This window comes from Simochromis diagramma, unplaced genomic scaffold (assembly GCF_900408965.1).
Source record: "Simochromis diagramma unplaced genomic scaffold, fSimDia1.1 OVJJ01000304.1, whole genome shotgun sequence".
Lineage (NCBI taxonomy): Eukaryota > Metazoa > Chordata > Actinopteri > Cichliformes > Cichlidae > Simochromis > Simochromis diagramma.
Window position 1 is genome coordinate 12,825,719 of NW_024387030.1, and position 12,720 is coordinate 12,838,438.

A 12,720-nucleotide genomic window follows, 5' to 3' on the forward strand; every position below is an offset into this window, starting at 1 on the left:
TGTTTGTTTATTCCTGGCAGAACAAGCAAAATTTATGGTCGAAACCACATACTAAACCATTTGAGGAAAAAAATGCTAAATTCAATCCACAAAACTAGAAATATTGGCAGTTAAATGGATACGCTCATTAGTATCAAGCAGGATATAAATTCACACATTCGCCATGTGTATCTGTCCATCCACTCCAATAACTTTGATACTGGGCTAGTAAGTCAGGCAAAAAGATAAAAGATTTTTAGGAAATGTTTGATACTTTGATGTAGTCCTCCTAGCAGGTTGACCACATCCACTTCAAATGAGGTCAGAAGAACTGTCACACTTCCGTGCTGCTTTCGTGTGAATGCGCCGAGTTTTCAGTTTGGCGACATGATAAATCACCTCTGACACGAGGTTGTTGTTGAGGGACTAGGGATGCTTGAACATCTATGACACCTAGCGCACACCTCGTTCATGGTAATACATTTCATATTGCATGTAGTTGAAAAACGTCTTTTTTTTTTTGTCTTCAGTTGTTTTTGCAGTTTTCAGCCATTGTACTTTAAGTCACCCAGAAAAATGTACTGGATTTTTTTTTTTTACCAGAATTGTTCTCCATAATGCTAAATTATGAGGCTTTTTCTGATAAAGAGCACATCTGGGGGAGCACGTGAGTTGTTTCGCTATGGCACACGAAGTTGTTATAACTCAAATAGCCCAAGAATTCACAGCCTTTACAAGTATTCATGTCTGCAGACATTTACATGGCAGACGTGAGTGGGAAGTGAGCTTTGTGCGTTCTAATCATGATATACTACATCAACATGGTGTTTAATTTACAGGTCTTCTCTAACCACATAGTTAGTGCAGGAATTTACACGTTAACTCTGTGTACATCAGTCAATAACAGTCGAGGCCTTAGGAAATCCACATGTCTGTACAAAACACAGTGCCCTCAACCAAACAGGAAATCCGTGATTTTCCACTTTACAGATTTCATCATTTTCAGGCTTTCTATCTTAATGACATCCTCCATATTTGGTCAGTTTAGTCTAAAGACCTCGGGGAAGCTAAATTGCGAGTTTCTGAGTTTTCATTGAAAGGCGTGTCGATGGAACTGTGGTGAATTATGGTGTTTTGTCAAGAAACCTTAACGTGTAATTAACCAGACTTGTAGCATGGAATTAAAACTTCTAGCATGAGGCCACACTCCAAAAAAAACAAAACAAAAAAACATCCCTGACCCTCAGTAAACATGAAGCAATATTTTAAAAAAAGGCGACTGAAATATGAAATGAAAGATTTATTTTTTCAAATAATTGATCACTAAGGAAAATGTGCTTGGTGTAAACTGAATGTGCACCTGTCAAGTGAATTTCAAATAACCAGATTCCATTAAATTTAACATTTTATATTGTACTTATGAAACAATATTACACACATTTTTTTTTAGCGCATATGGATGTGTGGATTTCGATTCAGACCCTCCTCTGTACTGGTGACTAAAACCTACAGATCATGATGATGCAAACGTTTTTCATGCTATGTTTAATAGCATCGCCATCATGTGTCATTACGTACAATACAACTTGAAGATCACAGTGATCCTCATGCCTGAAACACATTTATTACAATTTTCCAAATTTAAGGACTAGCATGGTTGTGTGTTGTTCCTACACAGAAAACACTGAGTCATAATAGACAAAGACCTTCTTTGTAATGAAGTTACACTGTGTGCTTCTCAGGCATAGTGTCATCACCACAGGGCTATGGGTTGTTGGTATTTTTTGGAGGACCGCATGCAAGTATATGTCGTAAGTATGATATAAGCAGTCTGAAGCCATTGAGTTTTGATCATTAGTTCACCCATTGTGACATTTTAGCTCCTTATGGAGAAGAACCAAAATGCAGACACAACCTAAATGACATAAATAACAAAGTACATAAACAAAAATAACCCTTTAATGACTGATTTCCCCCTAAAAAGAAAAGAAAAAATAGGAGAGGATAACAAATAGAAGTAAACACGGGAGATAAAAGGAATGTGTTAAGACAAGGAAGGATTGGATCAGATCAGGGAACTCCTCCTTAGTTTGAATGCTGGTCTCAGCTGTGTCTTCAAAGTTATACACAAAAATGCAAAATTAGCAAATATATGTTGACACTATTACTGTCTATATCGTTACAATGGTAGTCAGTTATGTCTGTAATGCTATTAGTTGCTATAAACACAGTGGTTTTGTTAAACGGTGCTCAGGTAGACTATAAGCTGACACAGTGAACTACCTGACTTAGACAAATTTCTCTATCTTTAGACCTTTTCACTATTTCTTATGTTATTGTATGCAGGGATAGAAGATATTGTTTGATCAGCAAAGCTTCACAGGACACATGGACAATGAGCCAAAATATTTGGGGAAATCAACCCACAGGTTTCTGGGAGGAAACAAGTGAGAGCTGATGGAGCTCCATTTAACTGATGTGTAGCCAGCGGCGGTGAGTTCGGAGTACAGGTAACCCCGGGATTCCAGAATACCCCAGAAAGGAGCGCCTTGAGAACGCCACGGTTTCTAGGGGAACGATGCAGAACGAGCTCATGAGATACTTGTTTTCTCTCGTGAGGGAGGACGTCATCAGCCCCGAGCAGAGCAGGGCTGTTGTGTCAGTCCAGACAGATGAGATCATGGATATTGCCACACAGTACCTGCTTGTGCTTGCGCTGTGTTACGTTGATTGTGAAGGGGAGAATTTTGAGCTCATCCCTCTGTAGTCACCTACAGCTGATTCCATTGCTACAGTGCTAACGGGCTCCATACCGCCATCCTTCTGAGAATAAGAACAATGTGCTCACCTGTGTACCTACAAGGACACTGAGAATTCTGCAGAAATTATTGAAATGTATTTTCCTTAAGCCTTTGAATTTAAACAGAAAGACAGATATACTTATTATATTATTCAATCTTTAATTTTATTTCAGCAGACAGCTAAAATGCAAAGACATTTCCAAACAACCTACTGCAGTAAACACACTCACCGTCGTGCCCAAAGCTTGCTGACACATGCAGAACTTCAAGCTGCTGGACAGCATTGTCTCGTTTCTCCTTTCCTATTGGGCAGCTCCCTTTGGATGAGGGTAAGCCTCTGTTTAGCAGCACGTCTCAGGCATACCTGCTCGACAAGGACCTCACGTTGACCTGAAAGCACCTGCCATTGTAGAGACACGTGACAAAGCAATTCAGCAACCGTGCCCAAGTTTAAAAGGTCTTTTTTTTTTCTTTTTGGATATTCTGAAGTATTACTAATATGAAGCATTTAACACTATGTCCCAAATTTTGTTAAAACTATCACAAATAAATAGAAATGAATTTCAATTTAAAACATTTGATATCAAAAAGCAGTAAAATGGTCAGGGATGGCCTGATCACATCACTGGTGTTATTGGACAGGTCACCAGCCTATCACAGGGTAACTAAAGCTTAGTTAAAAACCTACTGTCTTGACTCGGAGTGATTGCAGTCATCTCCATCTTAACATCGCAAAAACCAATGAGATGGTTTTAGACTTCAGGTGAGGTTGGAGGAGGACCCAACCAACACCTATAACCACCATTAATGTGGTGTTCAGCCACAGATACCTTGATGTGCAGTTGCACATTAAGTTGGACTGGAAGAGCCATATGGAAGCAGTGTACACTGAGGGACAAAGACTATTTAATTTCCTAAGGAGGCTAACATCTGTCAACCTTTGCTCCACAGTGTCTACCACATGGTGGTGATTTGTTTGATGCTGTGGCCTGCTGGGGAGAAAGGGGTCCACACAGCACACAGGAACAGAGTAAACAAACTTATCAAGCAGGTCGGCTCTGTGCTCGGGTCTGAACTTGAGAAAGTCCAGCAGGTGGCAGAGAGAAGGATGCTCTCGAAGCTGAAATCAGTTACCATCAACCCTGCCCACCCTCTTCATGCTCCGGAGGTTATCGACAGTAGCATCTTCACTCAAACACTGATTGCACCAAAGTGCAAGCCTGAGCATCTCAGGAGGTCCTTTATACCCGCTGCTACAGGACTGTTTAATGCACAGTAATGATAAGATGATTTTATCTGCATGTTTGCATATTTGCACATTGGTTATTGGCCAATTTAATTATTTTTATGTTATTAACTGTATTTGGAATTGATATTGTTTAGCTGTTTGGGATGCGTCGACTGTATTAAAGCTGCAGTGGCAATGCAATTTCCTGTGTGAGCACCAGGTTTTATTCCCCTCTTTTGTGCTACTTCTTTTAAAAATCGTAGAATACAAATAAAATAAATTCCATATGTTATACTACCGTTGAGGTCTGGATTGAAAATTGAAAAATATGCCATTCTCTTGAAATAGCGCTGCACAACGCACATTAAATCAGTTTACACAACAATACAAAGAACAAAAAACAAAACATGAGCAAGTCTATCAGCAGTAGGCAGTTTAAATGTTAGTGCAGGTGTGTCAAGGAAGCGAAAACATAAACTACAGAATTATTTTTTGGCTTAAAATTGTAGAAATTACTTTTTAAATGTTAGCCAAAGGCCACAATATAATGCCTGTTTTATTAAGTCAAAGCACTGGGAAGCAGACGTTTAATTAAATTGAATCCATTCATAAATTTTAGAACTGAGCTAACCTTTTTCTCTTCTCTCTCACATTTGCTGAAAGCAAAGACATTTGAGGGGCATTGCTTTTTACACCAAATGAAATCAGCGTCTCGTTAAAAAGCAGTCACATGCTGCTGTAAAGTGAGGTGAAACGGGAGATGAATTGACAAAAGTGTCTGGTTATGAAGGATTCAGTAGCTTAAGTCAAGTCAGAAAGGATTTTGAGTCCATCCCAGGTCACTCTGTTCACACAAAACACTAGAAATGAGCTGCCAACGGTGGCTGGGCTTTCCTTAAGACACAAGAAGAGGAGCTTGGTCAGTCGTGCGCCGGGGGCTCGGGGGGTGTCAGAGTAGAGCCGCTACTCCTTCCACATCAAAAGGAGCTAGTTGAGATGGCTAGACATGTGACTGGGAATGGATGATGATGTGATACTGCGGTATTATGGAGCCTTCTGGTGATGGTATTATTTGACTACATGAAATATTCCAATTCCAGGGGTGAAATTAATGAGTCAAAACATATAGCCTCTGTTGCTCTACACAAATAATTTCCCCAACAAGTGACCAAAATTATTTTTAAAAAATCTATTATCAGTGCTTAAAAACTCATGAAATTTTGCACATCTATCTGAAGTGGTGACAGTTTAATTACTGATCTTGCATGTTGGTATGGCGATGTGGTTCTAACGATGCAATTTTGAGGGATGCTTTTGCCATTTTCAGGTGTTGTATTGTATTTTAATGAACTCTTTCTAGGGCTTATTCTTTTGGAGTTTCTTGATCCACTGGCAATCTGCTACCCTGCCTTTTGAGTTATGATAGCTGGGATAGGCCCCAGCTACCCTGCAACCCTGAATTGTATAAGCAGAAGAAAATCATTGGCTGAATGGATGGATGGGTTTCCTTGAAGAGGAATGTCATTGTGTTATTGTAGATCTGCAGGGTTAGCAGCAACGTGAGGTATAATTAGTGGGTATTCCCCTGATACCTAGTGGGGCTAAAAAGCCATATTGGTGCACCAATCAATAAGAGTCTAGGGCTAAAAACACACCCACATGAAAACCCACAACCACAGCACGTGATTACACATTGCAGATTTTCAAATGTAGTTTACTTGCTGCAAGGTTTTGCTCATTTCTTACAACTTTTTTTTAAAAAAAAAATAGAAGCTTAATTTTACTTTAGAAATTACTCGTTTGTTTAGCTTAAGTCAGTTCATCTAAATTAATCATAACCTTTGTTATTGTTTCCGCGATCACATTCAAATGCTAAAATACTACCCGACGACCAATTTCTGCAAACAAGCCATTTTAAATATCATCGCAAACAAAAGCACAATATAAAAAAAGGGAGACCATAAACTCCATAAATTCTTCACTCAGTGTTCAGCAGCAGAGCCCGACCCTCTCCCCTCAATCCCCCCGCCAGGGTTAAGTTAATACACCCGTCAAAAGGAAAGGGCTTAAATACATTAACTGGGTGAAACCCATCTGTCAGCCACAGCGGGGGCTGCTGGGGACGGTGACATGTGGACGATGCGTCCGTGGCCCTTTAAGAAACTCCATGTTTTCTCTAGGCTACATGATGCGTCAACACAAAAAGCGGATGATGCTGTTATGTAAAAACATGCCAAAGTGAGCCGTAGTTTGCAGGATTTCTGCAGAGTGCCGAGTGCGCCTCGCTCCGTCTTATTAACCTCTGCTTTAGTTCTAAGTTTACCGAGTGGCGATTTTTACGCGTAGAGCGTGGAGCGGCGCAGATCGGAGCAGGAGAGAGGAGAAGAAGAAGAAAAAAAGGCTTCAGCCGATCAACTCAACATGAGTCGCCCTCCGCACGGTTTTCCTCCTTCACTTGCGGGAAGCGTACACCTGACGCATCACTCTCTCTTGCCGTGGAACTGATCTTCCTCTCCAACATATCGACTCCCGCTGGGTTATTTTCCACTTTGCGAAACGGTAAGACGCGAAAGCGTTTCAACTCTTATCGCATTCGAGGCAAAACTGAAAGTGTCAGGCAGGACAGGATCGAGAGAGAGGAGGCAGCTCGGGTTGGAATAATGTGTCAGCTATTGACAGATAGCAGATCCTTCTTGTTGCCGGGGGTCTGTAAAACCCTCGGAGGTAACTTTCGGAGACATCTGTTGTCAGTGGTGTCACTTGTGCAGGTGGCAAAGCTGCCTCTTTTTTTTTAATCGGCCAAACGCTGGGTAGCAAGGCTCGATCGGCTGAGACTCCCAGCTCGTGATCGCAGAAAATGTCACGCAAGCAGCTTCTGTTAGAGTCAAGTTTGAGGCTCGGCTGTGTTGGAGTTTGTATTTGTGGGTTTGTAAGAGCAGGGGGGGACGTGGAGATCCTCTTGGAACATGTAAGGGGTTGTTTTTTTGTTTTTCTAAAGACACGGCTAAAGCATGCCGATTAGTCGAATCTGAGGGGTTAATTAATCTTTTATACACTTTCAAGCTAATGATGCCACCAAAGTAAACATTTAGTGGCGTTTTGGACGGTTTAAACGTTGATTTACTCAGGAAAGATAAAAAAAACTGATGTTAGAGTTTTATGTGGTTTAATCCATCTACTCCAAACAGTTGAAAGTTCTCTGCAGGTTACTTATTTAACAGCCGTAGTTTCTATAGAAGATTATTAATGCTTTGTTCGCCCACTTGTGTGCCTTTTCACTGCGGTTTTGGCACTTTTACTCAGGTAAAACATCTGAATACGTCTTGCATTACCGCTGGTTTGACAGAATAAGCAATCTGAAGGTTTAACTTGGACTGTTTTGCACTTTCCCCTGACATTTCATAGACTAAACAATCAGTAAGTCAAGGAAATGAAATGCCATAATCTGGGAAGAATCATCTCCTGCTGTTAAAGGCCACTGGAAAGTGCAGGCTTTTCATATGACATGAGCTTTATAACACAAGTTGCCTGGTGAGTTCCTGGGCATAATAGTGTTTGTAAAGGCTCTTGTGAGCAGAAGAGCCTGACAATAGAGCGCCAGCTTTGGAGGTCGTGGTAGATTTGTGTCTGGTCGGTTCTCCAGCGTTACCTTGACAGGCTTGCCATAGCAGCATGTTGAAGAGCGTTGCGCTGCCCACACGTGAGCCATAAAGCTGGATATCAATCCAGGACTTAATCCCATTATTGCTGAAGAACTGCCCTGATGTGGCCACGGAGGAAAGACGCACTGACCTCCCAGATGTCCCAGAGGAGACGAATACCTCCAGCCTGCAGTCGGGACACATGTGGTCAGAAGAAGAAGGAGGAGGAGGAGGAGGAGGAGAGGGCAGAAATGAAAAGAATAGCTGTTAGCAGACTAACTGAAACAGTGGCTGTGTTGTCGCCCTGTTATCATCTTTAAAAATATATTTCACTTGTTGAAAAGATCATCTGAAAGTGAAACAATTTCCGCCTACAGCTGCGTAGGAAAAGCACACTGACAAGTCCCAATTTTCCAAAACATCACTGTGTGGTTGTCATCACACTGTAATTCCCCAGAGAGTGATGTTAAATATTGTCTAATAGAAACACCACTTTGGGCTGTTTTTTGGGGTTTTTTTTGTAACGGTTTAGTTTTTTTAATTTGCTTTTTAATCTAATATCTGTTGTTACATTTTCAAGATTTGTTTTCTAGCAGAGAAACTTGTATTTCTAAAGAATTATTTAGGGAGAACATTAGAGAAATCCATTTCCTGTATTTACTTACTTATTTACTAAGTGAAGAACACAAGTCGTTTCTTCATGATCACAGTGCTGTCCAAACCAGCTGAGTTTAAAGAGCACTTTATGTTAAAAATAATCATGCTTATCTGAGTTGCCTTCATGCGCTGAGCTCAGTAAGTGAGCTTTTTTGTTTCTAATACCAAACTTACTTCTTATAAAGCCCTAAAATTAACTTTACATAAAGCAAGAACCAGATATGTTTTCATATAATACATCTAAAGGAACCAGCTGACACACGGAGCTACCTGGGAGCTTTATCCTTAAACCCTGACCCAGCAAAGTTACGAAACCTCAGAGCAGGTGCCCACTGTCCTCTGCAGGTAACCCAGCCTCAGCTGAGATGTGGGTGTATGATGGGATTCCAAAGAAATGCACGTGGAACAGAAAGTAACATCATTATTTTATTTTGTACAAAGCCACAGGTTAGTTGGCCTTATTGGGAAGAAAATAGGGCAAATAGTGAAGTTTAACCCCCAACCACAGCGTTGCACATAGCCAGGCTGACCTGTAATTATGTCTTCATTGACATTATAATGAGGTCAATTGCTGCGATCGTAGATTTCAGCTGTTACTTGACTAAATGCCATCATAACCACAAAAGAAGTGCTTGTTACAGGTTAACATACAATTTACAGAACTTTGCACCTTTTTTTTTTAAATGTTTTACAATGCTAATGAGTTTCCTTCTTATCCCTGTTCACTGGTATGAATATTTCTCTGCACTGAATGAGCAGCGAACCTCGGGATTAGCAAAGCTGCTCTGTAGCCCTTAGTTGTCTAAAAGCCATTAGCCAGCCCATACTGCTCTGCGCTCTCTTTCCCCGACTCACGCTGGCTCAGTTCCAAGACACAGCTGTGAAAATTACAGGCCTGCTTCATGGAAACATAGAAGAAGAGGAGGCAGGGCTGGTGTGGACGGGAGGAGAAGTGGAGCAGAGATCCACAGACTGCTGTCAGCTGTCCACTGGTCCACAGCTGCAGTGGAGATTTTAGAGATGGGGTCTCACTCACTTCTACTTCTGACACACACTGGGATTGTTTACATGTGTGTGTGTGTGTGTGTGTGTGTGTGTGTGTGTGTGTGTGTGTGTGTGTGTGTGTGTGTGTGTGTGTGTGTGTGGGTTTTGATGGAGGCATTACAGTAAATCCTGTTTGGCCGCGACTAAACAGAACAGAAGTCCTCCCTGTGACTGACAAACGTCAGGCTCCTTCAGCGAAAAGCACATGGCACCAAGCGTCCTTCAGTTTGGCAGATGCTAAAAGCATGACTGAGACCCTGGCAGGTGGGCAGGCGGGCACCCCCACCCCCTCCTCACTCACTCCTCAGCTCCTCAGGCCTCCTCTATCAGAGAGTCATTGTTCATGATGATGATGACAATCTCTCACTGTCTCCATTCACCGTGCTATCTCAATCCATCACTCTCTTGTCTCTTGCCTCCTCCCTCCATCGCTGTCTCACACACATTCTCTTAAATATCCCCCCCCCCCCCCCTCTTGTTTTCCCCTGCTCTCTCACAAAGTCTGTGTCAAACGCCTGTATCTCTGAAGAGCTGTCAGGCAAAGAAAAACAGGAAGCTGAATGTGAAAGGAAAAAAAGCCTCTCTGACTTCTACTGAGTTTGACTTTTCTTCTGCTCAGTGAGATGTAAGAGGTGAGATTCTCTCCTCTCCTCTCCTCTCCTCTCCTCTCCTCTCCTCTCCTCTCCTCTCCTCTCCTCTCCTCTCTGTTGCTTCACTTCGATCTTCATCAGTATCTCTCCATCTACTTCTCTTTTTTCCCCCTCTCTCCTCCCCTTTTGCTAGTCAGGCAGCCTGGCATCTTGCCCCGTCTCTTTGAAGCAGAACAGTAGAAGCAGATAATTACACTTCCTGTCCTGTATCTGCTCTGCGTTGCTCAACTGTCATCTTTACATCGGTAGGCTACACGTTGAAGACGATAAACAGCTTACAACCAGTTTTGAGCTCGAAGCGCTGCACTGTGTGCATGACACATTCTCTTTTGAAGCTGCGTTTTGCCTCTGCACGTGTGCAATTAAGATGCTTTTCGTCTATCATGTTTATCAGTTTCTTGGCTGTTTTTTAAAAGCTTCATTGACTGCTCCGTGTATACCCCCCCCCCCGCCTGCGTCAGACTGAATTGTGCACCCTGTCTTCCTATTTCTAACAGAAATGGTCAGATTAAGTTAAAATTGAGTTTAAGATTAGGCTTTAAAATCTTTCCTAACCCATGCAAACACAATCACGTGATAACCAGCTATTTGTCACATTGCTCCTATCAGCCAAGACTGACACAAACACTTCTCTCGCACACACGCTCCCTTTAGAAAGCCCCTGGTAAACAAACAGTCTGCAGCCAAACAATGACAGGTTGTTAAAGTGGTTAGAGAGATATGCCCTGCTGAAAAAGTCCATTTTGTTTTAATGACAGGAGACTGGTGTACACGGCACTTCCTCTTCTGTTCTTAAACTGACTCTTCCCATTCATTAGCACTGCTGGTACTTTTTTATTTTAATCTCTAGGGTGTCACCCAGCTGTTTTATGTGGAGCTTTGTGCGGTTGTATGTGATTTTCATTACATCATTGTTGCATTCAGGCTTTGCTGGTGTGTGTAACAGTCACATTATCTGCTGTGGGTATCACTGTCAGGCTCCGAGCTGCTGTGCAGCCAAAGCACTGTAGGGAAAATGACAAACTGACCATTAGTCTCAAATCAGCCACTTGTAGCTAGCCTGAGAGTGAGGACACCTCGGCTAAGAGTCATAAGAGCTGCAGCGAATAATACCACAAGCAGGTTTTGAGCAACAGTAGAAACTGTATTTGCATCAGCTCCACTGGTACACGATGTTTCAGTCAGTTTGAGCAGGCAAAGCGAGTTGTGGACACAAAACCAGCATTGCGTAGTCAGGCAGCTGGGCAAAGAGCACATGACCGATCTGAATCAAATGCCCCCCCACGGACTGTGTTGAACCCATGTGGTGACATAATAGGTTGAGTGCATAGTTCAACTCAAAAGGCCTAAATCGTACATTTCTGTATCCTGTTTTTTTGCTGCAAGTTCATTCTTAAAGATCTGACCTGAAGGTATTATTTGTGCCTGTGTCACTGTTGTTAGGCAGTGCATTCACATCTAAGTGTGGCTTCCTAACTGCGCTGGCCTTGCCTTGCCAGTCCGCCACAGCAAAGCTTGAGATGTGAAAATCTTCCACAGCCCACCCAAACCTTTAGTCACAACCAACTCAAGTGATTTTATTTTTAAATTCCCAAAGTATTTGATCATATAGAATTTATAACTTAAAACTTTTAATTCTGATTAAATATTCAGTTAAGAGTTTTCTAACTGAATGTTTTAGTGTGTTGTGTGTGTTTATGAGAAATGACCTCTCAGCCCACCTGCAGTACCTTCGCTGCATGATGTCTCATCAGGGCTTCACTCCCTGAACATATTGATGCCTGTCACAAATATTTAGTCTCCTGGTGTAGTGATGTTTTAGTTTGGGGATTTAAAAAAAAAAATAAAAAATTCACATTTGGGTTGCTTCACACTGGTTATATAAAAATATGGCTGTAGGACTGAAGGTGTTGGCTCACAGTTAGTGGGACATGATTGAAAATCTCATAACAATTATTCCAGTCATTAACTAGCTCTTTAAAGCAGCCATAATTAATATTTTTGTTGTAACAACAACAAGTGGCTCAAATGACTGTGTGCAGCCTAACTGCACTGGGACATTATTCTTAGTTTCTAGTATTTATCTGCTAGAAAATGACTCCTCTGAGGACTTGTTGGAGACCAGAAAAGAACAAATAAATGATTTTTTTTGTTTGTTTCAGGCCAGTTTTTTTTTAGAACTGACTAAAAACTCATCTCCAGTGAATGAGTGCTCTGTAAGTACTTTGTGTCTGCTGAGGGTATAAATAAACATTTGGCATGAAAAAAAACCAGTTTGAATTCCAAACTCTTCTTTAAAGAGTTGCTTCAGTTCATTGAGGTTTGTTGGCGTTGGTATATCTTTGTTGTCATTTGGCATTATATAAGTACAATTGAACTGATTCATACGCAGCTCTATTAAGATCCTGTCAAAGCATTTCAGTTGGGCTGAAGTTTGGACTTTCATTGGGCCATTGCAACATCTTGATTATTTAAAGGAGCCGGTCTACAAGAGAATGGCTGTTGGCCTCACATTTGACTCTGTAAATACTTTGGTATACGGAACCATTCAAGGTCAATTCAAAGACTGCGAGATAACCAAGTCCTGCGACTGCAAAACGAGCCTAAACCATCACCCCTCCACCACCATAGTTTTATGAGGTGTTCGTGCTGATATGCTGCGTTAGGTTTTCGTCAAACGTGCTGTGCAATCTTCCGCTTACTGGCAAATGCCTTTAATG

The 12,720-nt window shown here is 41.6% G+C and overlaps 1 protein-coding gene across 1 annotated transcript in view; it reads left to right on the forward strand.

Moving 5' to 3' along the window:
- The first annotated feature begins 6,142 nt into the window (after window positions 1–6,142).
- Window positions 6,143–12,720, forward strand: part of bahd1 (bromo adjacent homology domain containing 1) — a 34,104-nt gene continuing 27,526 nt past the window's right edge. Inside the window, exon 1 of the mRNA XM_040041816.1 lies at window positions 6,143–6,567. The gene's annotated coding sequence lies outside the window, so the exon portion shown is untranslated. The remainder of the gene's footprint in view (window positions 6,568–12,720) is intronic.